Below are 26,602 nucleotides of genomic sequence, written 5' to 3' on the forward strand. Positions count from 1 at the left end.
AAGGAATTGGGAATAGGGGATAGCATTTTTGCAGGAAGGTGGGTGGGAGGAGGAGTATTCTAGGTAGCTGTGGGAGTCAGTGGGCTTGAAATGAATATCGGTTTCTAGGTCGTTCCCGATATGGAGACCGAGAAGTCCAGGAAGGGGAGAGAGGTATTAGAGATGGTCCAGGTAAACTTAAGGTTGGGGTGGAAGGTGTTAGTGAAGTGGATGAACTGTTCGAGCTCCTCGTGGGAGCACGAGGCGGCGCCGATACAGTCATCGATGTAACGGAGGAAGAGGAGGGGTTTAGGGCCAGTGTAGGTACGGAAGAGGGATTGTTCCTATGATGCTGCTTGGCCTGCTGTGTTCATCCAGCCCTGTACCTTGTTGTCTTACATCTGATGTGGGATACTGCTTCGAGTTTTGCAAAGACAGGCAGGTATGATATGGTCAGTTGAAGAGCTGAAGGGATATGTGTTCAACATGATCAGCCAGTCTTTGGGACATATAGCCTACATATCTAACATCACACTTACAATGAAATTCATGTACCATGTTATTCATTTGTCAGTTAGTCAGATCATCTATTTGTAAAGTCAGATTGATGTCAGTATAAGAATTGTGCGCTCCATTTTAATGGAATTTCTCAAAATCTGTGTGCACATTCTGATACATTTGAAATTCTACACTACAGTACACTCAGGAGGAGGCAACAGTGTAATTGTGAAAGTAGGAGCAGCACACCTAATCCTTTAAGCATTGCAGAAATTAAACAGTAAGGAGTCCAGAACCCATTTGTAGAGGGGTTCCTATATTTCCCGATGACTAGAGTATTTACAGTGCAATCTCCGTCCATTTACGTTACAGAATTACAAACAGGCCCCACAGATCTTAATCAGAGCTAGTAAGAACTGCCGATGCTGGAGTCAGAGATAACAGTGTGGAGCTGGAGGAACACAGCAGGCCAGGCAATATCAGAGGAGTAGAAAAGTCGATGTTTCGGGTTGGGACCCTTCTTCAGCAACCCAAAACATCAACTTTCCTGCTCCTCTGATGCTGCCTGGCGTGCTGTGTTCCTCCAGTTCCACACTGTGTTATCACCCACAGATCTTAATTCTCCAATTTCAAATTGAAACAGCCTCTTGCTTTAAACATGCAGAAGTCCCATTTGCTCAATGAAGCCAATGGAGACAAGAATCAGGAAAGATATTTAATAGGTGGTTGAATTAATACCATCCATCTTCTACTTAGACCAAAGTCAAAATAACCCCCAACATCTCTGAAGTTAACTCTTATTGCGTATTTATCGTGGGACTCAACATCCTTTCATATTATTTGTAACATTCATCAGTAAGTATAGTGCATTTAGGTCCATCACTAATGACTGAGTTGCTGTGGTGAAAGAAAGAACGTTACTCAAATATACCATAACAGAAGGACTGGATAAAGCAAAACAACATAAAGAATTTACATTTTTTATAATAAATTTCAGCTCTGCTCATATAAATGTAGAACATTTACTGTTCCTGTTTAACTCAAAGTTATTCATTGAGTTGGCAAATTGGCCAGTACATACAAAACACTCAGACTAACAGACTCCATTCATCAGCTAGAACATAATTCAGGACCTTTGCTGTTTTTACACAAAACATTACTCATCTGGGAGAAATAAATATGCAACCCAACACACAAGATTTTCTGTAAATTCAGAGTATCTGGAGTGTTAGGTCATTATGCTTGCAAGTGCAATTTCCATCTTCCTCGGACCTCATCCAGTCATAAATCTGTTGTTTCAGTCATCTAAAACATGCCATACTGTTTTAATAGATATGTACTCATATAAAACACTACTACTAGCCATTCATTAATCTGTAATGGCAGTTTCTAAGGTTACCCATTAAATGCCTGGTTTTAATATACTTGTATCTGTACAATATCAAAGGTCAAATAATGACAAAAAAAAACCTGCTCACATTTTAAAAGGACCATATTTAATATGGAATTTCTTTGCTGCCATTTGGGTCATAAATGCACACTTGCATTCTGCAAATACACAACATCTTCAAGGAGAAAGATCCTTGCTGTTCCTTTCATAACTCAAAGACTTAGCCTTGATAGAAAATATGCAACTTACATTGGGAAAAAGGTGGTATTTATTTATAAATTGGAATGTTTACCTGGTTAGTAGATTAAATTATGACAGTGCAGTGTAAAAAATACAATTATAGGGATATAATTCTTCAATGACTTAGTTTGCATAAAACTGCTAACTACTGTTAGCATCCTCTGCCAATAAGCTCTCAACATCTATGTAGCTTTCCTCCAAATGTTATTTTAGTTGGAGTGTGAGGCCATTAAAATAAATGGGTAAATTGCTTCACTAACAGAGTGCAACGGAATAATGCCATACAAATGCGAACAGGAGCTCCTGCGCTCTTATCATCAATTCTAACTTCCCAGCTAGGGTTTTTGATTCTGATTTTGATGTGGAGGAGAAGATTTGACTGCCTGAATAGTTGGATTCTAACATTTTCTCGTTGTTCAGAACGCAAGTGTGAGGTGCCTTGAACATCCACACTGTGCATCATGGCTTGCTGTCCTGAAAAAATTACACTGCTCACCAGCAGAGGGTGCTGCATGCAAATTTCCTGAGGAAATTAATTTGCGTATGAAGCGGAGTTAGACCACAAAATCATGTGACATAACTGCAAAAATAGGCTATTCAGTTCATCGAGTCTGCTCCATCATTCATTGAGTTGGATGCAATCTATATTAATGACTTGCGCATAGGAATAGAATGTGCTATAGCCAAATTTGCAGATGCCACTAAAATAAGGTCGGAAAGTAAGTAGCAATGAAGAGAAAAGAGATGGATAGGTTAGGTGAATGGGCCAAAATTTGGCAGATAGAATTTAGTGTGGATAAGTGTGAAGTTATCTATTGCGGTTGGAAGAATAATAAAGTAACTTATTATCTAAATGGAGAAAATCTTCAAAATGCTTTGGTGCAGAGGGATCTGGGAGCCCTTGTGCATCAGTTGCAGAAAACAGCAGGTAATAAAGAGGACAAATGGAATTTTGGCAATTATTACTGAAGGAATGATGTATAAAAGTAAGGAAGTGTTGTTGCACTTATACAAGGCATTGATGAGACCGCATCTGGAGTATTGCATATAATTTTGGTCCCCTCACTTTAGGAAGGATGTAATTGCATTGAAGACAGTTCAGAAAATGTTCACCAATTTTAATTCCAAGGTTGAAAGTCTCCTCTTACAAGGAGAAATTGAACAGTTTAAGCCTACACTTGCTAGAGTTTAGAAGGATGAGGAGATTTAATTGAGATATATATCGTGGGGCAGTCTAGATCGAGAGGTCATTGATTTATGCTAGCGGGTGGCAGATTTAAAACAGAGATGAGGAAGAATTAGTTCTCTAATGAATCTGTGGTTGACAATAAATGAATTTAAGGAGGGGGGGTGGACAGATTTTTAATTAACAACAGGTTAAAGGGTTATGGAGACTGAGCAGGAAACTGGTGCTGAGGGCAAGGTGGGATCAGCCATAATTGTATTAAATAAGGGGCTGAACTGCTTATTCCTGCATCAAGTTTTTATGTTCCTGTGTTTTTATAATAAACCTTAACTTCACATATCTGCCTTTTCCACATAACCCTTTATTAATTAAAAATCTATTTTATATATCCAAATATATTTAAATACACAGCCCCCAACAATCCTCTGCAGTAAAGCATTCCACAGATTCACCACACTCCAAGAGAAGAAATTCCTCCTCATCTCTGTCATAATTGGGTGATCCCTTACATTGACTTTACGACCTCTAATCTTAGACTCTCCCATGAAGACCACTAACCTCTCTATCCCTGTCAAGCTCTAAGAATCTTAGATGTTTCAGTAGGGTTACAACTTATTTGTCTAAAGTCCAATGAGTACAGTTCCAAATCTCTCAAACTCTCATTAAAACAAAAAATCCCTTTATGCCCGGAATCAACCTAGTGAATATTCTATTGACTGCCTCCAATACCACTATATTAGATAAGGGAAACAAAACTGTTCACAATGTTCTAGCAGTGGTCTAACTAGTGCATTGTATAATTTTCATAAGACGTCCCTATTTTTATATTCCGTTACTTTTGAAATAAAGGTCAACATTCCACTTGCCTTCTACCTTGCTGCTGAACTTCAATGCTAGCCTTTCATGAATAGTACAGGATATCCAAATCCTTCTGTGCTGCAGCTGTCTACAGGCTTTCTCCATTTAAATAATGTACAGCTCCTCTGCTCTGCCTACCAAAGTATATAACCTCATAATTTTCTGCATTATGCTACGTTTTTGCCCAATCACTTAATCTGCCCATATCTCTTTGCAGGATCTTTGTAGCATCCTCACCATTTGCCTTCTCTTATTTTTGTGTCATCTATAAACTCAGTGACAATACATTTACTTCCATCATCCAAGTCATTAATATATATTGTAAATAATTGTGACTCCAGCACTGATCCCTATGTTTGCCATCTTGTCTCAAATCTCCATTTTCTACTTGTTGGTCATTTCTCTATCTGTGCTTAGATATTGACCTATTTTGCCTCCCAAATTACATGCTGAAATTCTATACTAGCTTTATGTGCTTTATGCATGAGGAATCCCAAAATTCGTATGTGCTGCAGCCTTCTGAATTCTTAGGCTCTTATCTTAGTAAGTAGCAAATTTGTAAACCTATTAAGCATATTTTCAAAAAACAAAATGTATTACATCCACTACTTCCCCTTTATCTATCCTGTCTGCTACCTTGTTTATAATAAATTTGTCAGGCATGATTTCCCCTTTATGAATTGGTGTTGGCTCTACTTGATCATATTGTGTGTTTCTAAATGCTCTACTATTTCATCTTTTATATGGACTCAAACATTTTCCCAATAGCAGATGTTAAAAAAAAATTGGCTTACAGTTACCTTTTTTTGGCCTCCTTCCCTTTTTGAATAAGAGTGTTACATTAACAGTTTCACAATTTCTGGGACTTTTCTAGAATGTGGATTACTACCAATGCACCTGCTATCTCTGTAGCTACTATCACGCTATCAAAGACTGTTGAACTTTCAGCTTTATTCCTTTACTTTCTGGTTTATATTAAGAAGGACTTTAATGTTAACTATTACCTTATTCCTTTATTTCTCTACTTATTCTAGGAAGGTAATGCTTAACTTGTTAAACTTTGTTTCTTTTACTACTTTGTACATATTATTTTTGTATCTAAGATGGTGCAGTGTGTGGCAACATTATACACTTTTCACTGTACTCATGTACTTCTGTACTTGAGTACACATGGCAATATAATCCAAATCTAAATTACCAGGGTAGCTCACTGAAAATCAAGTCCAATTCAGAATTGTCACAAAATTAAATATTTGATAAAAATACATAAAATTTCCTAACATACCAGACCTTGGCTGACAGAAAGCATGGATCAGGTCTCTGTACTGAACAGGAATGGCTCTTTATTACAAATAAATAGATTCTAGCTACAAGTTAATAATTATCAACTACCGACATTCAACGCACCTAGTTAAATTACACATTCCATTGCAGATAATAATTAAGACACATCTTACAAATTGGCTCAGCTGTTTGTTCAGCAAATAAGTAATCAAACTGCATCACAGAGTCCTTTCAAACTCTGTCTTCCTTATGATGCATTTCAGTTCCTCTCCTTAGAGGATGTAGTCTGACTTCGAGCTAACAGTGACATACAACCAATCCAAGATCATGGTTAGGTTTTTCCCCAGTAATGGCACTTGTTTTCAGAACATCTTCATTTTGGCCTTAATTGCATAGATCCAATAATGTTATGTACAAGCAACAGAGAAAGTTGCTGAGGCTGTCTTTTCTTACTTTCAGCTTCTGGATCTAGGCTCTGGCATCTTCAGCGTACCTGTCCTGCACCCCTGAATTTATTTGTTAATAGATTCAAATTAACAGACATCATGCATGAACTTTATTGTCTCTTCAAGTCTGAACTGCTCCCCCATTATTGATCAATTAACAAATTATCAATCATGACATATTTCCCTTTAGGCTTAATTATTAGTTATTCCAACAGATTCAGCTGTTCTCATTTAACATATTTTTTTCAGTATATAAACAATTCTTTAAAGAAATCTATTGAAAATATAAAGAAAGTAAATAATTACTTCCTTCACATTGTATGTCTTGCATTATAATACAATTCACTTTCTATATTTGTTCTTCTTTATTTAAAAATAATCAGTTACAAAATTACCCAGACAAATAGTTTTCCATGTTCTTATAATATATCCCTGTCTGAGGGTTTCTAATAATTTCTTATGGCAAATACTTCTCTTCGTAGGACAATCTGACAATTGGTGACTTGCATCAACCCATTTTATTTTACAAATACCTTTTCTTTCCAACATTTTCTTCAATTACCAAGGTCAATTCTCAACCTGTTCTCTACAACACACTTTGTCAATTGTACATTGCTCCATAGAGAACAATTATTCAAATAACATTCTATGGGCATTTTTCTTTCTCAGATTGCATCTTGTACAGAATTTTCCTCAAAAAATTAGTCAAGTTCACCCCTATATGTATTGCTTTCACTCATGCCACTTTTTCAGCAAGTAAGGTGCTTTTAGCTACTCCCTTTATTTTCTTAGCTTCCTAGGCTAATGCACAACTTTTGCTATTCTTTCTCATCAAGAATATGATAAACTTGAAATATTAATTTTGCTTCTCTCTCTACATATGCTGTCAGACCTGATGAGTTTCTCTAGCATTTTCTGTTTTTATTTTGGACTTACAGTGTGTGTAGTATTTTTGTTTTTATTCCCTTTCTGTGTCACAAGCTTCCATAGATGACTTCAAAAAGATTTCCTTTCAAATTGCAGTTTTTATATCAATTGATGCACATTTCCCAGAATATGTTGCTAAAAGATGTAAGAAAATCTTCACAATTATTTTTCTAATACTTGATCAACAAGTTTCTCATTAAATCCAAAGCCATTAGTCAAGCTTTAGCTTTATATGTACCATTATGAAACACTTTTTCCACTCATATCCTACCTTGCAACGCAGTGTAAACATCAAACTCTGTCCTGCTTTCCATCTCTTTTCATTTAGCAATCTTCAGCAACTTGTCTTCTAATTTACTTGTAGCTTCCAGAACTTCATGACCATATTTCTGATGGTATTCCTAGCCTCTTTCATTATTCCTGTTCTTGTCCAACCATGACGTCTACTCACCCTTCTATCGTGTTCTGGGCTAGCATGACAAAATCTTGTTCTCCCATGATCCATGGTGAAGTTTGTGATTTTTCCCAAAACCATGTTAATCTTCAGCTCTATTTTCAGAATGCATACTGCAATTTTTGGCCTTTCACATTTTTTTACTTCATTTTGCCAATCCATGCACTTTGCCTCCTGGCTACCTTCCTACATATTTCACCGATTTTTGTAATTGAGAGTTGTTTTCCCTGCTCACCCTGTAATTTACTCACCCCTTCTGACACCCATTTTACTTCTGTGTTAACTTTTGGTAGTCATTCATAAGGATAAGTAGGCTGGTTATACACATAGTTATCAACTTGTCCATGCTCATCCCTTCATTTACGATAATTTGCTCCTCATAACTGTCCAACATATCTGTACGCAAAGTATGTGGAGCTTCACTTTATGTCCCAATTCTGTAAATGTATAATCCGTGCCAATTAACTTTGAGGAATGCACGCTAACGATCTGATTGCCATGTTGTAAAATTACTGTTTTTCCAACATTACGTATAATTTTATCAAGAACTTTCCACTCTTTCTGGCCCTCTCTTTTGTAATATATCATGTCTTCGGATTAAAGTTTATTTTCGATGGCCTTATACAATGGCAAAGGACTCCCTGAATTTTCTCTGTAAGCCCAGCCGTAATGAATACCCTTTCTCATAAATGCAGGATGTTTAAAAGCTCGGAAAAAGTATGTTCTATGTTCTATATGTCCTATATGTTCTATCTATGTTCTATGTTCCAAGTTGCGCCCCTACCCCTGGACCAGGAGGCCCAGGTTCAAGTCTCATCTGCTCCAGAGGTGTGTAATAACATCTCTGAACAGGTTGATTAGTAAAATAGGTTAATAAACAAAATAAAAGTCCAACAGTTCTTTCACCTGATCCGAGCTGTTCACCTAGCTAGACATCTATGAGTCAATTAACCACAGTCACCCAAATCCCTTCTAAACTTAATCACTTGTTAAATTGACATCAAAAATTTCCATTAAGTCTTGATGGCTCTGTATCCTTTTCAAACGTTTTGACCAGAAGATTTGATTCTGAATCCCAATTCTCTGTTTCTGAGTTAATTTCCTCAGAAACAGGGACAGTCAACTTGCTTTCACAGTTTCCCATTACAATACAATTAGGGTCTGTCTCAATAGCTACAAGGTTTCCTCCCAGATTCCATCATAATATGACGAGACATTAAAACTGGTGGAGGTCAGGCCAGACTACTCTCAATGAGAAAAAGTTGTGGAAAGAAAGAAATTGAGTTGATAAAATGTAAATCAGTAATGTTTGAAGGGCTCTTTGAAGCAATGAAATTGGTCATTCACATCAGAATCAGTTGTTTGCAGGACACCTGAAGCTCAATCTATCTTTTCTGGAGTCTAATGGTAGTGTAAAGGGAGGAAATTGTCATCTCATTACGAGATGAATAGAGTTCTACAGCCAACGAGTCCATATGGTTTGGGAGAGCAGATGATCATAGTTGTCAAAAGGATCCTTCCTGCACATTAATGGTTCCTGAGTCATTCAATACATTCTACGTGGACAACAAGGCATAATTACTGAAACAAAGGCAACAAAAGGCAACTGAAATGGCAACAAAGGCATAATTACTGAAACAGGACATAGGTAGGGATCATCACTCCTGCGCTCGTACTATAGACACCTCCCCTTCCTGTAACATTGCTCCCATTGCCCCTGTCCAAAACATTGTCAATGTATTTTTTCTCAGTGATCTTCCTGCTACATGTCAGTTAGAACAGGAAGCCAGTAAGACCTCACTTCCTCTTGCATGTGGTAATTGCAAGAAAATGGATTCAACAAATAAATCTGATGTCCATCCTCAGGTTGCTTTATGAAACCATCTTGTTTATATGAAGGTTATGAGAAGAGAAAATGTTAGCTGCCATCGACTTACATCACACTGTTGCAATGAGTTCCATTCCCAAATCCCATTTGTTTACGAAAACGGCTGCTCTTCTGCACTTTTATAGTTGGCTTGCTCTCCCACATTGTTCTTCTCATCTTAACTAACTTGTTCATTGCAGCTGCAAAATATGACACTTTAACCTTTTAAAAAGATCTCTACATTAATTCAAGTAACAGCACTTATAGTTGCATGCAAATAAAAGACAAATCCGATGTAGGAGAAAGCAGGATTTCATTTACAATTTTGTAGAAATAAGGAAATATATAGTATTAAGACTACGAGACATAAGAGCAGAAATAGGTTATTTGGCCAATCAAATCTGCTCCACCATTCAGTGAAATCACAGCTAATCTGATAATGATGCACTCCATTTTCCTGCCTTATTGCCACAATCCTTGATTCCCTTATTGATTAAAATCTGTCTATCTCAGCCTTGAATATACTGAATGACCTATCCTCAATAGCCATCTGCTGTAAATAATTCTACAGATTCATAACCCATTATCTCTGCTTTAAATGTTCAATTCCTTACTCTGAGATTATGTCCTCTGGTCCTACACTCTCTCATAAGAGGAAAGAACCTCTCATCATCGAAATTAAGCTTTTGCAATCATTTTAGCTGTGAAGATGAAGACCTGTCTCAGACTCAGACTGAAAGCTGTGATGGGTCTGAGCTTACTACAAATTCAGTCAACATTGTTGATGATCCGAACTGAATGAAATATTTGGCAGGAATATTGTGCAGATCTGAAATCCATTCAGAGCTTCATTAACATATGAGACAGCAGCATATGTCTATCACTCAGTAAAGTAACTCGAAGATACAAAAAAAATTATACGGAATACGATGATCATTTGATGCCTCAAACTTACTCTGCCAATTCATAATATTGTGGCTGATCTGACTGTAAACTATAATTTGGCTTTGGGGGAAACATCCTCTCAGTGTCTTCCCTAATAAGGCTCCTCAGAAACTTCTTTGTTTCAATTATGTCACGTCTCATTGTTCTAAATTCCAAAAAATAAAAAAAAAGGCAGAGCACAGCAGGCCAGGCAGCATCACAGGAGCAGGAAAGTTGACGTTTTGAGTCGGGACCCTTCTTCAGAAATGTGGGAAGGGGAAAGGAGTTCAGAAATAAGTAGAGAGAAGAGGGGTGGGTCTGGGGAAGGTAGGTGGGATGGTGATAGGTGAATGCAGGTAGGCAGTGGTGGGTATTAGTCAGTGAGGTGGGAGGAGTGGATAGGTGGGAGAGAAGATGGAGGGGTTGTATCAGATTGTGTCAGGTCAAGGAGGCAGGGATGAGAGGGAGGGTTGGTCTTGGGATGAGGGCAGGAGTGGGAAGATTTTGAAACTGGTAAAGTCCACATTGAGACCATTGGGTTGTAGGCTCCCAAGGTGGAATATGAGGTGCTGCTCCTCCAGTTTTTGGGTGGCATCGTTGTGACACTGGAGGAGGCCCAGGATGGACATGTTGCCCAGGGAGTGGGAGGGGGAGTTGAAGTGGTTCACGACTGGAAGGCGTTGTCATTTGTTGCGAACTGAGCACAGGTGCTCTACAAAACGGTCTCTGAGCCTCCGCTTGGTCTCACTGATGTAGAGGAGGCCACATCGGGAGCAGCGGATGCAGTAGACCACATTGGCAGATGTGCAGCTGAACCTCTGTCTGATGTGGAAAGTTTTTTTGGTTCCTAGAATGGAGGTGAGGGGGGAGGTGTAGGGGCAGGTGTAGCACTTCCTGCGGTTGTAGGGAAAGGTGCTGGGGGTGGTGGGGTTAGTGGGGAGCGTGGAGCGTGGAGCGGACAACGGAATCGCGGAGAGAATGGTCCCCATGGAAGGCAGATAGGGGTGGGGAGGGAAATATATCCTTGGTTGTGGGGTCAGATTGCAGGTGGTGGAAGTGGCAGAGCATGATACATTGAATCCGAAGGTTAGTGGAGTGGTATGTGAGGACAAGGGGGATTCTGTCTTTGTTTTTGTTGCGGGGAGGGGATGTGAGGGCAGAGGTGTGGGAAACGCAAGAGATGCGGTCGAGACCACTTTTGACCCCTGAAGTGGGGGAGAAGTGGTCCTTGAAATAAGAGGACATCTGGGATGTTCGGGAGTGGAACGCCCCATCTTGGGAGCAGACGCGGCAGAGGCAGGTGAGTTGGGAGTAGGGGTTTGGGAGTGGAACCTTTCCACAGGTTAAATGTATTGCTCTAAGTCTGGAGTCACATGTAGATCAGAATGGGTAAGGACAGCAAGCAACAAACTTTGATGTGTTATTAAAAAAATTGAAATGATATATGAATAAGGAGCAGGAGCAGAACATATAACCCCTCAAGCCTTCTCTGCCATTTAATGAGACGATGGCTGATCTATTTATAACCTCAAATCTGGTAGTGCCCCTATCTCAGGTCAGAATTTTTGTTTTATTCATTCATGGGTTATGGACATTGTTGGCAAGGCTAATATTTATTGCCGAAGCCAATTTACAGTAGAGAAGTGGTGGTGTTTTGAATTTTAGCAATCTTTGAGGGGACACCTACAATGGTGTTAGGCAGGAAATTCCAGGATTTTGAACCAATGGTTGATAGATCATAGAATCCTTACAGCGTGGAAGCAGGCCATTTGGCCCACCAAGTTCATACGGACCCTCCGAAGAGCATCCCACCCACACCCTACCCCATTCCTGTAACCCTGCACTTCCCACTGTACAAGTGTGCTGTATCGTATCAAGCTTCTTGAGTGTTGTCTATCCAGACAAGTGAGGAGTATTTCATCACAGTCCTGACTTGTGCATGATACATAGTAGATTGGCACTGCAGAGAGAAGAGGTGTTATTTTACACAGAATTTCTAGCCTCTGACCTGCTCTTGAAGGCTATTTATTTAGCATTTAGTCACTGGTACAGTTCAGTTTCTTGTCAATGGGAACCCCCAGGATGTTGATAATGGGTGGTGGGGATGGGGGTGGGATTGGTGGGGGGTGGTGGGGTGTTCAGTGATGGTCATGCCATTGAATGTCAAGGGGTGAAGGTTAAATTCTCTCTTGTTTGAGTTGGTCATTGTTTGGCACTTACGTGCTGCGAATGAGATTTGCCAATTATCAGACTAAGCCTGGATCTTGTCCAGGTTTTGCTGCCAATGTTCCTTCTGTGGGCCCATGGAGCTGGTGGGAAACTCCACACACATCGATTGCTGTGCCAATGAGTAGCTTCCGCTTTCTGGAAGCTGCTGGCAATCACAGATCTCAGAGATCTGCTCAGCAGCAAATAAAATTTCAGGGAACATTGTTTGCAGTTCAAGTTGAAGGTCCAAAGGCCCAGGCTCATGGATGTAAGTCATAACATGTCTGAACAGGTTGATAAAAAATAGTCCAGTGATAGAGGGTTAGCATTGATTTTTGATTACACAATTAGTTAAAGGTTTCCTTGTTCAGGGTCTTGAGATAGTGACCCTACCTTCATGTGAGATTGTCTGCCGTTAAGTTAAGTGTCACATAGGTGTGTCACAACACGTTTGACCAGGTTAATTTGATAAAAACATTTTTCTTTCACCCTTGTCTTATGTTTCCACCGTCCTACAGCCTGAACTTTTTAAACCTGTTCTCCCTAACTGCATGGGAAATGCACCAGGACAATTTCTACAAAGTTTCTTTATAATGCTGTTCTCCAAAGGGATTTTGGTACTAAACATATGCAAAACAGTAATCCAAAATGATTGTTGTTCCAATTACAATATGTCCTTATCTTAAAAACATGTATAATCAGATGAAATAAAACATATTGCTCTTGACCTCAATGTCTGGGAAAGGCCCAGGCCTCTGAAACAAAGCATATTCACTTGAGACTCTGAATTTTGGTCCATGTTAGTAATGTAAACAGAGCTTGGTAAGATGACAGCAGTAGCAGGAAACAAATTGCTGTAACATCAGGAGTATTAATTCTGGTCATATGCTAGTCCCATTTTTCAGTCGCTCCACCGTAGAAATTATTCCCTCTCAAAAAAGGCGATTAGATGCTTGTAGATCTGGCAGGGACATCATCCAGAATAATAACTTGTATTTATATAATGGCTTTAAGAGATGGAAATCAGATACAAACATAAGTTTAAAATCTGTGCTGAACCAAAAAATGGAATATTGGGATAGATAGCCAAAAGTGTGGTCAATGAGGTGATTTTTTTTTAAAGTGAGTTCTCACTTGAGGTTTTGAGAGATAGTTGGCATTTAGGTAAGGAATTCCAGACTATTGAACCATGAAAGAGTTAGTGCACAAGGAGATAGGAATAGACAAGAGACTAAAATCAGAGGAAGGCGGGGAGAAAAGTTGGAGGGGTAGGGAGATGAATTGGCCACTTAAGAATTGAAATGCAAGTATCATGGTTTTAAATGAAATGTTGGAGCAGTGGTAGCCAATATTGCACAGCAAGAAGATTAGCGACTGGGACTTGAGGCTGGAAGGGACAGCAGAGTTTAAATGAGCTGACGATAATGGAGTCTAAAAGGAAGGTGGCCAGGACAATGTGGAAATATGCAAGTCTGGAGTTTGCAAAGGCATTGATGACAGTTTTAGCAACGGACAGGCTGAGATGGGTAATGTCATGGAAAACTTTGTAATAAGTATGGTGCCAGGTAGTTTCCCCAGAGTCAGGTAAGATTCTGAGGTTGAGAATAGCCTACTTCAGCCTGGAACAGTGGCTGGGTGGCTGATAATGTAAATCTTAGAGTTGTAGGTGCTGTGCTGGGTGCCAGGGATGTTGCCTTTGGTTTTCCCACTGTTTCATTTTTAATATTAATTCATATGATGTGGATATTACCAGACAGGCTGATAATTATTTTCCATCCCTTATTGCACAGGAGAAGCTGGTGGTGAGTTTCCTTCTTGAACCTTTGCAGTACCTGAAGTTTAGAACACCCAGAGCTCTATTGGGATGGACGTTCCAAGATTTTGACCCAGCAACTGTGAAGGAATAGCAATATCGCTCCAAGTGAAGATAGTGTGAGGCTTTGAGGGGAACTTGCAGATGGAGGTATTGCCGTGCATCTGCTGCCTGAACTGCACTATTGGATAGAGGTTGCAGGTTTGGGACATGCTGCCTAAGCAGCCTTGATAAATTTCTGTTGTGCATCTGCATCTAAATGGCCCATATAGCTGCAACTGTGCATTGATGGTGGAAGGAATGCATGTTAAAAATGGCACTTGATATTAGGGCTGTTTTATCCTTGATAGTGTTAAGGGTCTTCAGCGTTGTTGGAGATGCATTCATCCGAGCAAGTGGGGATATTCCATCACACTCCTGATCTGTACTTTGTCACCGATGGACTAATTTGGAGGAGTGAGGAGGTGACTTACTACAGAATTCCTAGTCACAGACTTGTCCTGATCTATATAGCTAATCCAGTTCAGTTTCTGGTCACTGGTAACCCCATTGGTTGAGGTTATGGGGTGAAATGTTGATAGTGGGGGATTCAGCAATTGTAATGTTATTGAATGCCAAGGAGTGACGGTTGGATTTTCTCTTGTTGGAGACGACATAGCCTGGCATGTGAGTGGCATAAATGTTACTTGCCACTTGTCAGGCCAAGCCTGGACATTCTCCAGGTCTTGATGCATTTGGACATGGACTGATTCAGTATTTAATGAGACACAAATAATACTGTACATTGTGCCATGGACAAAGATTCCTGCTTCTGATCTTATGATGGAGAGAAGGTCATTGATGAAGCAGCTGATGATGGTTAGGCTTAGGATACTACCTTGACGAATTCCTACAGAGATGTCCTGAAGCTGAGGTAACTGACCTCCCACAACAACAAACAAATTCCTCTGTGTCAGGTATGACTCTAACCAGTGGAAAGTTTTCCTTCTGATTCCCATTGATGTTGGTTCTGCTACAGCTCCTAGATGCTGCACTTGGTCAAGGGCAGTCACTGTCACTTCCCTTATTGATGTCAGCTCTTTTGTTTGTGTTTGGTTCAAGGCTGTAATGAGGTCAGGGTCTCAATGAGCCTAACAAAACCAAACTGAACTTTTTAGCATTGAATAAGTGCAGCTTGATAGAACTGTCAGTAACTCCTTCCATCAGTTTGCTGATAAGTTAGAATAGACTGATGGAACAGTAACTGGCTGGGTTAGATTTGTCCTGCTTTTTATGTACAGAGCATACCCAGGAAATATTCTGCATTGTCAGGTAAATGCCAGTCTTGGAGAAGTACTGGAACAACTTGGCCAGAGATGAGGCAAGTTCTGCAGCACAGGTTGTAAGTAATATTGCTGAAATATTGTCAGGGCCCAAAGCCTTTGCAGTGTCCCATGCCTTGGAGGGATATGGGCCATGAGCAGGCAAGTGGGACTGTTTTAGTTTGGGAAATTGGTCGGCATAGGCTGGTTGAACTGAAGGGTCTGTTTCTGTGCTGTATGACTCTATAATTCTATAATTCATTGTAGTGGATGCTCTGGCCACATCAGATAGGCAAGAGTGCAACAAGAGCACTGACTGAGATGGAAAAATGAGTAGAAACTGAAGAGGATAGATTGATTACCCATGTGAAAGATGGCAGAGAGGAAATGAAGGATGAGGATAGAGAATGCATTAAGGCTGACACAATTACTGCTTTAAATTGGTTTGGCATCATTCTGATGTGAAGGGTATACAGGAAACAAGTTTGGAAAGATTTGAACAGGAAGTTGTGGGAGATAGCAGCACGTGCACAGAAATAAATAATGACAACTCTTTCAAGAACTTTGTAAAGGAAAAGCTTAAAATATCTAGGGAGCGGGCAATAACAAAAGGCTGTGGATTGTTTGCTTTTCTTGCCCAAAAGTCAAAAAGAAAGACTTCAGAATGTATATGCCAGATGTTACTATGACTATTGTCAACCTGCTACTGTTCAGGCCTGTAATATGAAACAAATTTGGAGCCACAGTGAACTGTGTTTCCAAATATTGAGTGGGATGCTGGTGTTTTGATAAAGAAGGAGACACAATGTAAAGTGTTATTCCACAATTGGGCCATGAAAGAGAGTTGGGAGGGCAGGTTTTGTTTTGCTAATCATATCAAAAGCAGCAGGTTGATAGTTTGCTGAATAAATGGGATCAGGGAGGCCCTGCGAGATATTCAAGAGAAATAAGGCAAAGATACAAATCAGGGTAAGACTGTGTGAGGGAACAGAAAAGGTTTGGTGTTATAGACTGCCCTGAAGTATGATGAATGTAAGCTCTTAAATATTTAATCCATTGAACAATTCAGTTCCTGGAATTCTCATTTGAAAGAAAACACCTTTAAATGAGCTAGGATGCTGTTTTTAAACAGTGTCTGAAGTCAACCCACCTGCAAACATGGCCAAGTTTCTAAAAAAAAAAGATATGGATTAACAGGAGTTCCTGTGCAGAAATTCACTCTTGTCTTTGAATTGTTTAGAAATAAACCTAAGATAATAAACCTAAGGTAATAACGTCATTGTTTGCAGAAAGTTCCAAACACAAAATATGGCCACATTATTAAAGCTTTTCCTCTTGCAATCGTCAGGATATTTTTGAACTACCAACATAAAGGGGAAACAACATTTTAAACTGAATAAGAAATCACTACTGCTTGATTGGCAAGTCCCGAAAACTGGGGAATTGTATCAAAGGGGGGAAATTCTCTTTGACTGTTTGCAACACGAATGTTGCTGACTGTACCCAGTAAGTGCAAAACCCCAGCACAGTGTGACATGAAATGTGATTCTGCTATTGGACAGTGTTTACTAAATAATCCTGAATATGTTAAGAATTTATCTGATAACCAATTTCAAAATCTAAGTTGGGCAGTGTGGTTCACTGGGACCTACATATCTTATTACACATAATATATAATAGGTGACAACCATTCCCTAATCTACTCCTCAAGGCAATGCTTTGAACAATCAAAGTTAATCTGCCTGGTTTAAATTTAAATAAGGCTCGCAATCATCATCTAGCCAATGTATTTTCCATGATAATGCCTCTACCAGTCAGAGTAGATAATGGCATAATGGTATTCTTCCTTAGACTGTTAATCCAGAGTCACTGGTGATGCTCTGAGGACCTAGTTTCAAATCCCAACACTGCAGATGATGGAAATTAAATTCAATAAAAATCTGGAACGATGCCCATGAATCCATTGCTGATTGTTGGAAACATCCATTTGGTTCACTAAGGTCCTTGTGGAAAGGAAACTGCCATCCTTACCTGTTCTAGCCTTTGAGTGACTCCCAAGCCACAGCAATGTGGTAGACACTTAACTGTCCTCTCAAGGAGGGATGGGCAATAAATGCTAGTCTAGTTAGTGATGCCTACATCCTGTGAATGAATTAAAAAAATGTCCAAATCAGCACTCTTCACACATAGATGTTGATCCCCTGTTACCTTGGTATTCTTATAAATGTCTTGATGAGATGGAAAGCTTTGACAAAATGGACCCTTTTTCTTTTTTTTTGGAATAGCCAAGATCTGCACTACCAAATGACTATTCATAAAATATTAGTCAAACCCATTATCCAAAGAGATGCTTAAGAAACACTGGGATAACAAGGTGTGGAGCTGGATGAACGCAGCAGGCCAAGCAGCATCAGAGGAGCAGGAAAGCTGACGTTTCGGGTCTGGACCCTTCTTCAAAAACCCATAACTGTTTCAGTGACATTTTGATAGCTGTTACATTGGGATATCAAAGCTCCTTTGCCTACAATGATTGTTCCCTTTGTCAGCTCTCACCTGATTAAGCCTTATGGAATATTATGACAATAAGCTTGTCTGTTTGCTTCCAGAAGGGACTAACATCAAGAAAGCCCGAAGGATGGAATAGTAGCTCTCTCTCAAAAAAATTTCTTTTCAAACTTCAGTCCTATTTCTGTTAAAGTTGGAATACTCCACCAAGACAGAGAATTGAAAAGTAAAAAAGAGCATGAATAGCCATGAAACTCATTTCAGAAAAGAACTGACTGCAAGAGAGACTGGCTCAGAAAAGCAGCTTACATTGGCTACAATTCCACTGGAACTTAAGACCACCAAAGGAATCTTGGAATGTTTAATTAATTTTATGTATGGAATTTAACTTTTTTAAAAATCCATGTCCTCCATCGAGCGGATGCATACAAGAGTGTGTATGTCATAGGATTCAGAATTAGCCTTTCAAGAAATTTTATGCTTTGCTTGAGTGACTTTATGCAATCTAACTTTATTTAACCCAAGAAATCTATCTATTTATTTGCATAGCTTTACATATGGTTGGGTAATATTGAATTGAGAAAATGAATATAAACAAAATTAGGACTGCGATAAGAGGAATCTTCTCACCTCTCTGGAATCAGTTGTAACAAAGGAAAAGCAGGTAACACTAATGCTCTTAATCTGATGGTGTCTATCTTGTGACAAAAGATTCCATTAACCCTTTAAATTTTCTATTTGAAATTAAATGAAGTTGGAGGGGGTGTGTGAGGAGCCCCTCACTAATATAGTAAACCATCTAAACCTCCAGTAGGAGACTAGATTAGTGGACAATTTTTACAGAGGGCAGTTTTTATATATATATATATATATATATATATATATATATATATATATATACACACATATATATATGTATATTCTGTATATATTACAGGCCATTTGGCCCTCAAACCTGCTCTGCCATTTACTAAAATCATTGCTGATGATCTTAATTAATGTAATCTCGAACAAATTTGTAATCTCAAATGGCTTAATGAACTTGTAATCTCAAATCCATATTCCTACCTACTCAGGTAACCGTTCACCCCCTTGCTTAACAAGAATCTATCTACATCTGCCTTAAAAATATTCAAGAACTCTTCTTGGTGAAGCAGAGAGTTCTAAAGACTTATGAACCTCTCAGAGAAAAAAACTTCAACTAAGCTCCACTATAAATTGACGATCCCTGATTTTTAAACAGCGAGCCCTACTCTAGATTATCCTATATGAGGAAATATCCTGCCTATATCTACCCTGTCAAAATCCCTCAGTCCTATAGATTTCTATCAAGTCACCCTTTTATACAATTGTATTTGAGCTGACTGGAAATGGGGTAGGTATAACATCTAGATAGTGCTAAAGAAGATACAAGTAAAGAATCAAAGCTTTCCTTGTTGGTGGAACAGAAGTGCTGTACTTCTAACAGGATATAAAAAAGTCAGTGCAACAAGAAATCACAGTCAAATCCTAACCTTGCTCAATATATTTCATTTGAACGTTAACAGCTCAATTAGGTCGTCACATGCAGCAATACTTTCATTAGCAAAATGTTGTTCAGCTTTCCCCTTTTACAATTTATACCAACGAACCAGAAAGCAGCAATAGGAACAAAATGAATTAATCTATTTTCCATTTTTTGAGAGGAAGTGCTTAACAAAGCATTAGTAAAGCCCTAGTGCATTCAGGATGTTGATTTGAAAACTTTTAACTGAGTCTCCATGTGCCCCTTGATAAACATTCTTCCTGTCCACAGCATAGGTGCTTTGATGCCACTGCAAGGTTAGATACTTGTAAACCTAGAGCTAAAGTTTAACTAAATCTGCAGCAAGAGGTATAGAGGATTTTAAAATCTTTATTTCAAAACACTAATTGGTGTCTACATTCAAGTCAGTTAATGGCAGAATGAATTAAAAAAAAACCTGGAATACTTTTGAGATTGTGTTGATGGTCTGTTTCAGCGTGTCTCTTCACCCTGGTAAAGCCCTGCCATTTGAAATCTCTCCAATGTTTTAATATTGGGCATATATTTAAGCAATAATGTACTAGAGCCTGTTGGTACTCAGAGGAAGCATGTTCACCCACATGTTGTCAAGCCAATTGGCCCTTTCTTGGTTCAACAGCTTTTAAGTGCCATAGATTGATGTAACCATAACACAGACGCATGCGGTTTAATGCAAAGAATTTGCATTAGTTGGGAACACAACTTTAGAAACCTGATCTTCAAGGGATGTGTTTCGAAATGGACTTTGTCAAAAGTAAAAAAGGAAAATATTTCGAAAAGATAGGTTAAAGTAAAAAGAACACAGCAGAATCAAAGAACATTAGAATAAGTTGAATTGCTAATTAAATTGCTTCACTTTAAAGTTTAATTTTCAGCTTGTTAAACTGAAACAGTTGGCACTCATCACAATGACTGGGCTTTTAAAAGTAATCTTAGTTCAGAGATTTAGATATTCATTTTGATAGCTAGAAAGTAAAATTAAGGTCTTATTAAAAAAAACTTTCAATTTTTTTACATGGACTGTTATTCCACACACGTCCTTTAAATTATTTACCATAAACTTCTTTTTGGGTAGTTTATAATAATTAAAAAATTGTGTTTTTCAAATCTGGAAGTATTTATGTCTAGCAGTTGTGAGAAATAACAATTTGTGCATGAATATAAAACACACTGAAAAATGAATATGCAAAGAATTTCCAGTCCTTTTTTTGCATGATGTCATGCGGAGGGCAGTGATTTTTGAAAAAAAAAGTAAGAGAAAGTAACTTTGGTGGAAAAAGAAACATGCTTTTCTGTAAATATTATTTGATTAAGTGAACTGTCTGAATCTGTCTTGTGAGCGGATAGTAGCTGCTTAAAGCATATAGGCTCGGTGCAGGGCAACACAATACTTTAAATAACTTGGTTCAATGATATGTTTTTCTAAGTAATTAATCACTATACCACCAGGCATGTTTACAGTGCACTTAATCAAACGTTATACTGTCAGCTTGTCACTGTAATAATGAAAAGGCTGCAGTAGCTGGCTTTGGCACAAAACTTCAAATTAGAAACAAAGAAATTATTGGACCCAGAAAATATCTTTAACCACAAGCTTGTTGGCATTCTAATTTATCAAACAGGAAGATAAGAAAAATGGCCAATACTGTATTGAACAAAGGACATCTGTGTTTGCAGTATTACCCTTCACTATACATGCAAGATATATAAATATATATACGTACAAAATAGACATAATCATGCAATTATGCAACACATTCTTTCTTAAATACTACATGTCATTTCTGCTGCATTTTTATTTGAAGATGTTATTTGAGGTATTTAAATACTTGTGCTACTACATTTTTGTTGAGGCAGGAAGTAATTGTCAATTTTTGACAGTGAAGAAGAAGAAGGCGTGTGCCTTTGTTCCGAGGAGCCAGACAAACATACTACTCAGTATTTCCATTTATTTTTGATTATACACAATCCAAATACAAGACCATGTTATGATCTACTTACTGATTTTAGAGAAGGTTTGAACTGACACAAATGTGCAGCAGGAATTAAAAGCAATCATGCAATTGTTGCCTGTTTGTATCACTGCTTCAAGAGTTGATCCTATCCAGAGTTGAGTATGTAAATTTGGGGCCATTAGCAATTTTTTCTGAGATGAGACTTTTCAATTCATGATGCATGGTTAATGGAATTAGCAGAAGTGCTATATAAATAGTCAATATAATGGAAGTCCAAGACACAACATTCTCCTAATAAATTATGTGTGCTGGCTGTTGTGGAATATCACCTGACAGAGTTAGAGGATGAAAACACAGATTCTATTGTATATTTCACACCTTTGGTACATTTTAAAGTCTCACGATCAAAAAATTAGTTTTGAAAGGAAATGACTGTTGTTACGCAAGCAACTGCAGCAGTCAACTTTCTTCTGGTGAAAGTCTCACAGACAACCAGTGAACACAAGACCACAGATTATTCAGAGACCCATGCACAATTTTAAGTCACATAAAATTCATCACAGCATTAAAACCGAGCCTGAATTCCCTGAAATTAAAGGTAATGAATTTGCCTTGATCCCATCTACAATTTTGATTCAAGTTACTCCACACTTTATAGATTTCATCTAATACATTACTGTAGCATATTCACCATCACGATATTTCCAGCATAAATTAAAACTGATTTCTTTGTTAAGTTGTACAGTAATAAATGTATTGTGTTATAGAAGAAAAACTTCCATTCCTTTCAACAACTTGACTAAAACCCTAACCCTAGTCCAAAATATAAAGCTGAAACCTCCCCAAGGTTTACATGGAACTCTCATTTCTAAGTGTTCTGACAACTAGTCCACTCCTGAACTGGACAAAAGGAATATTTGTTCACTTGCCAATCCACTGATCTCCAGCTTATACCTATTTTATTGTCTCATCTATAACCTCTAATAGTTGATCTCTCTCTTTACAACTTTATTCTTTTCTGGTTTATTATGACAATTATGACCAGGACTTGCCTGTCTGATTCCATATCTGTTGTGTCTTACACATTCCTCATCTTTTCTACAACCCTAAAACCAAGGGTATTGTAGAGTTCCTTACTCTAAATCATTCCTTCCAGCTTTCCAAAGCAGTGGAACTTCTGAGCGCTGTCTCTTTTTCCTTTCTGATATCTTCAGTTAAAAAACAAGTTTGTCATCAACTAATTGACTATTGATTTCATTGTCCTCACTCTTTTACAACTTTACCACTGGGGACATATTTTTGCCCAAATCAGAAAGATGTGGATTAAGTAATCAGTGAATGAATAATGAAATATTAACTAGATTAATAGATTAATCAGTAATAATTGCTAATTGTTAAACAGTACACTGGGAGATTTTGCCTGCTCATATTCAAATTGTACCACAGAACCTTTTTGGTTGACTTGAACAGTTTAATAGACCACAAAACATTTGTATACTGTAATGAAGTATAATTCTCAAACTTTGGGAGTAGTGCTCATCCTCATGTCCCTCTCACTCAGGTGAGAATGTGGCCACTGATCCAAGCTAACATTCTGGGAAAAGAAGGTTTGCTGCATACCAGGCAAACAGAAGTTCGACTTCTTACTAATACGACTTGGAGATTCATAAACATTTTTTAATTCCTGCTCTTGCCAGATTCCTAACTGACCAAATAAGGAAACCTTGCACCATTGCTCTCGGCTTTTCATTTTGGGTTCTCAATTGAGAACAAAACAAAAGCTAAAAAAAAAGAAAATATCTCAAAGCAGACAAAGGATAACAGTTCTTCAAAATCCAGTTTAAACATCCAGCACTTTAGACTATTTTCCATGATTAATGGAATGGTTACAATAAACAAGTCTATATGCGAGTAAAAAGTCCAGTATATTTCTTTGGAAAAGTTACAGTGGCAAGTTTTTAACATCAGGAAATGTACTCGATTTTTTGAAAGTCAGCTCTATTTATTTATTGTCTGCACAGTGATTGTTCTACCGTTTTTTTGACTTCTACACCATAAGAACACGAATTAAGTAACACATTTGGTATATTTCAAAAAGAGAACATCATGAGGCAGCAACTAATATCAGTAATGAGTAGAATGTTTATTTGAAAAACCTAGCACATTTAACTATTGACGCAATTAAAATGCATTTCCACTTCCATTTCATTAATTTCTTTCTATCAGAAAGCATACAGTATACATAGCAATCTCCCTAGTATTCGGCACACACATGGAATAGGGGAAAGCCAGTTACATGAATCTGCCAGTTCCATGATAAATGCAGTGTGGTGACTGGAGGAGCTCACCTCATCAGTGCCACAGGATGAATGTGCATTTTTAAAAACAAGTGGCTAAGGTTGCTCATAAATACCATGAGCGAGGTTTTGAACAAAACGTGAGAGAGAGATGCGACAAATTGATCAGTTTTCAGACAGAGGAAACCTACTCCAGTCCCAATAAGTCAGTCACTCTGCCTTGATAAGGTCTTCAGGAGGTTACGAATCTAATTCCCCTTTCCAATTTTGGACTATTAGGCTATGCTGTCAAAAGTTGGCCTGGGGGCTAGGATCAGTCCTGGGGTTTGAGCAGTAAAAGTTAAGTGGGGTTTTCAAGGGGAAATCTACATTGTGTTATGGAAAGCAGCAACTTTCCTGGATTTATGGGATTCTAGGGGTGGGGGACGCGAGGGTAGAAACAGTGGATAGTGATCTTAAGAATGGCAATGCAGCAGGCCAAGAACCAAAGTGGGGCGGTGGGGGTGTGGTGGGGGTGTGGGTGGAGGTGGTGGGGAGGGGACGCAGTGATGGGAATAGGAGATGATAGTCAAATTAAAGGGTTAGATGGGAACATGGGGAGCCACAAAGCTGATGGAGTGAACAGCGGCAGAAAAGAAGACAACAAAGGGTGCAGAGTGACTCCTAACTTTTGTGTGTGGAGCTTGGAACTTCACACACAAAAGGTGTTGGTCTCAGATGACAACTTTTCCAACACTTCTCAACTTTTCAACAAGCATGAAAAATAGTTGCCAACACATTCACAATGAGTGGAGTAAGTTTCTGTTGTTGTCTGTGGGGATGGGATGGACATGGATTAATTTTGGATGTTAGTGGATCATGGATATCAACCATCCTTAAATGAGTGCGTGCTCCCTTGTAAGGCACATGATTTGAATGCCTATTTGGCCCTGGAGAAGTGTGCAGTTAGAAATGATGATGTAATCACACACAGAAAGTGGCTGTGAGTGTGGAACGTGAGTGAAATCAAGAACCTATTATAAGGCATTCCTATTTGCAATCCGTGATCTCTTCACCAAAGTTCGAAGTCTTGATTGCACTCAGAATGTTACGTTTGAAGGATTTCTGAAATATCTTGCTATCCAGGATATTTTTCAGAGATGTACTATGCCATGCCAATGGAACTTCTTTCTCTCTTGGATGTATGAAGAAACTGTTTAATTCTGACATGATATCCATTTAGCTGTCCAGTAGCTAACATGACAGATGATCACGATGATTTGAAATGCATATGTATTTCCAGATGCTGAAGGTTCAACAGAATGACATTTTTGCCACCCATCTGTCCTCAGAGCATCTTCTGTTTCCATCCCTCCCATTACATACATGTGCTGTCCTGGGGTCTACTGTGTGTATCGGGGGGAGCGTGCTCTGTACTGGAACTTGTTGGCCAGGAAGATTTAATCAGTGGCCCCTTGAGCATTTGTGGCTGGGGGGCCCCAGACATTTGAGAGTGTCATGATCAGATGCAATTTCACCCTCCTCAGCTACAACTTCCAAAGGGTCAGGGATCACAGGCTGGATGAAGATGGGTGGAGGTGGTTGCTGACACCTTGGAGGTGTTAGTGAGAGGGCAGGAGCAGAAATCAAAGTGAAGTGTCTCGAGTGAGTGAGTTGGTGGTGCGGAGGAATGGAAGACTCAGTAGTTTGAGAGGACAAGTTGAATAAGAGTCATTGATGGAAGATTCTGCATGCAATAATGAGAGTGGTAGACTATTAGCCTTGATTGGGGGGGTGGGAGAGGTAGCACAGAGAAGATGGTGGCACTTATTCTTGCATAGCGCAAACTTTCATTTACCTCTTGCTGGGATTGCTCGGAGTTTCTCCTCGCAGTGGACACTGCACTGACCTGGCTGACCATTCTGTTTCACCCAGGCAGGGTTTAATACAATGGCTTTCAGCAAACATCACCAAATCTGACATTAAGATAATGGGATAGTCATTGATGAAGCAACCAATGATGGCTTGACCTAGGACACTACCCTGAGGAGCTTCTGCAGTGATGTCTTGTGGCTGAGATGTGCCAGGTGTCACTCCAACCAGTAGAGAGTTTATTTCCTGATTCTCATTGACTCAAGTTTCGCTTGGGCTGCATGATGCCAAACTTGGGTCTGGATCTAATGCTACATTGATGTCAATGGAGCAGTTCACCCTCACCTCTCCAGAAGGAATGAGCAGTTAGCACAGGTAACAGGCAAGCATTTATCAATCTTTACCAGGTTTTCACCTGTAGCTGCCTGAGGAATAGTCACTCATACTGGAGATAACTTATGCCTGAGATATTGAGCAGACACATTGGTTGCCACCAGTTGTGATTTACTAGTGGCTGGTAATTTGGTACATTCTGAGTTTACTTGAATTTCTGGAGTTCAACCTTAAATCCTCAGTATCATCGTGCCCAAATATATTGTATCAGTGCAAATGTGCTTGTAACACAAATTAACAAAAGACAAAACCAGTGCAGATTTCATGGTCACTGGAGTTCCTGTGGTTAAACATTTAGCCTTCTGTACAATCATGCCTTGATATTATCTCAATGCAAGTATGGCATGAAGATAAAATGTCTTCCCCAGGGCTGAACATTGCCTGGAAGTGGCAGGCTGATCTTGACTAGCCAATCCTGCCAGGCTGTGTACATATGGAGATTTTTTGCCTATGTATGACTTATCCAATATTGTCACAAGATGTGCACTTCAGATTGAGATATGATGATGTGAACAAGGAGTATGGAGTGGGCCATTCAAACCTTAGAGCTTGCTCCGTCAGTTGATAAACATCAGCAGAATTTTTCTACTGTACTCCTGCTGCTGTACAGCATGTAATTTGACAATGATCCAACTTCACGCAATCCACAGTGGGCTGCCAGCGAACTCATGGTATAGTGGACA

This window comes from Rhincodon typus, chromosome 7 (genome assembly GCF_021869965.1).
Source record: "Rhincodon typus isolate 14 chromosome 7, sRhiTyp1.1, whole genome shotgun sequence".
NCBI lineage: Eukaryota > Metazoa > Chordata > Chondrichthyes > Orectolobiformes > Rhincodontidae > Rhincodon > Rhincodon typus.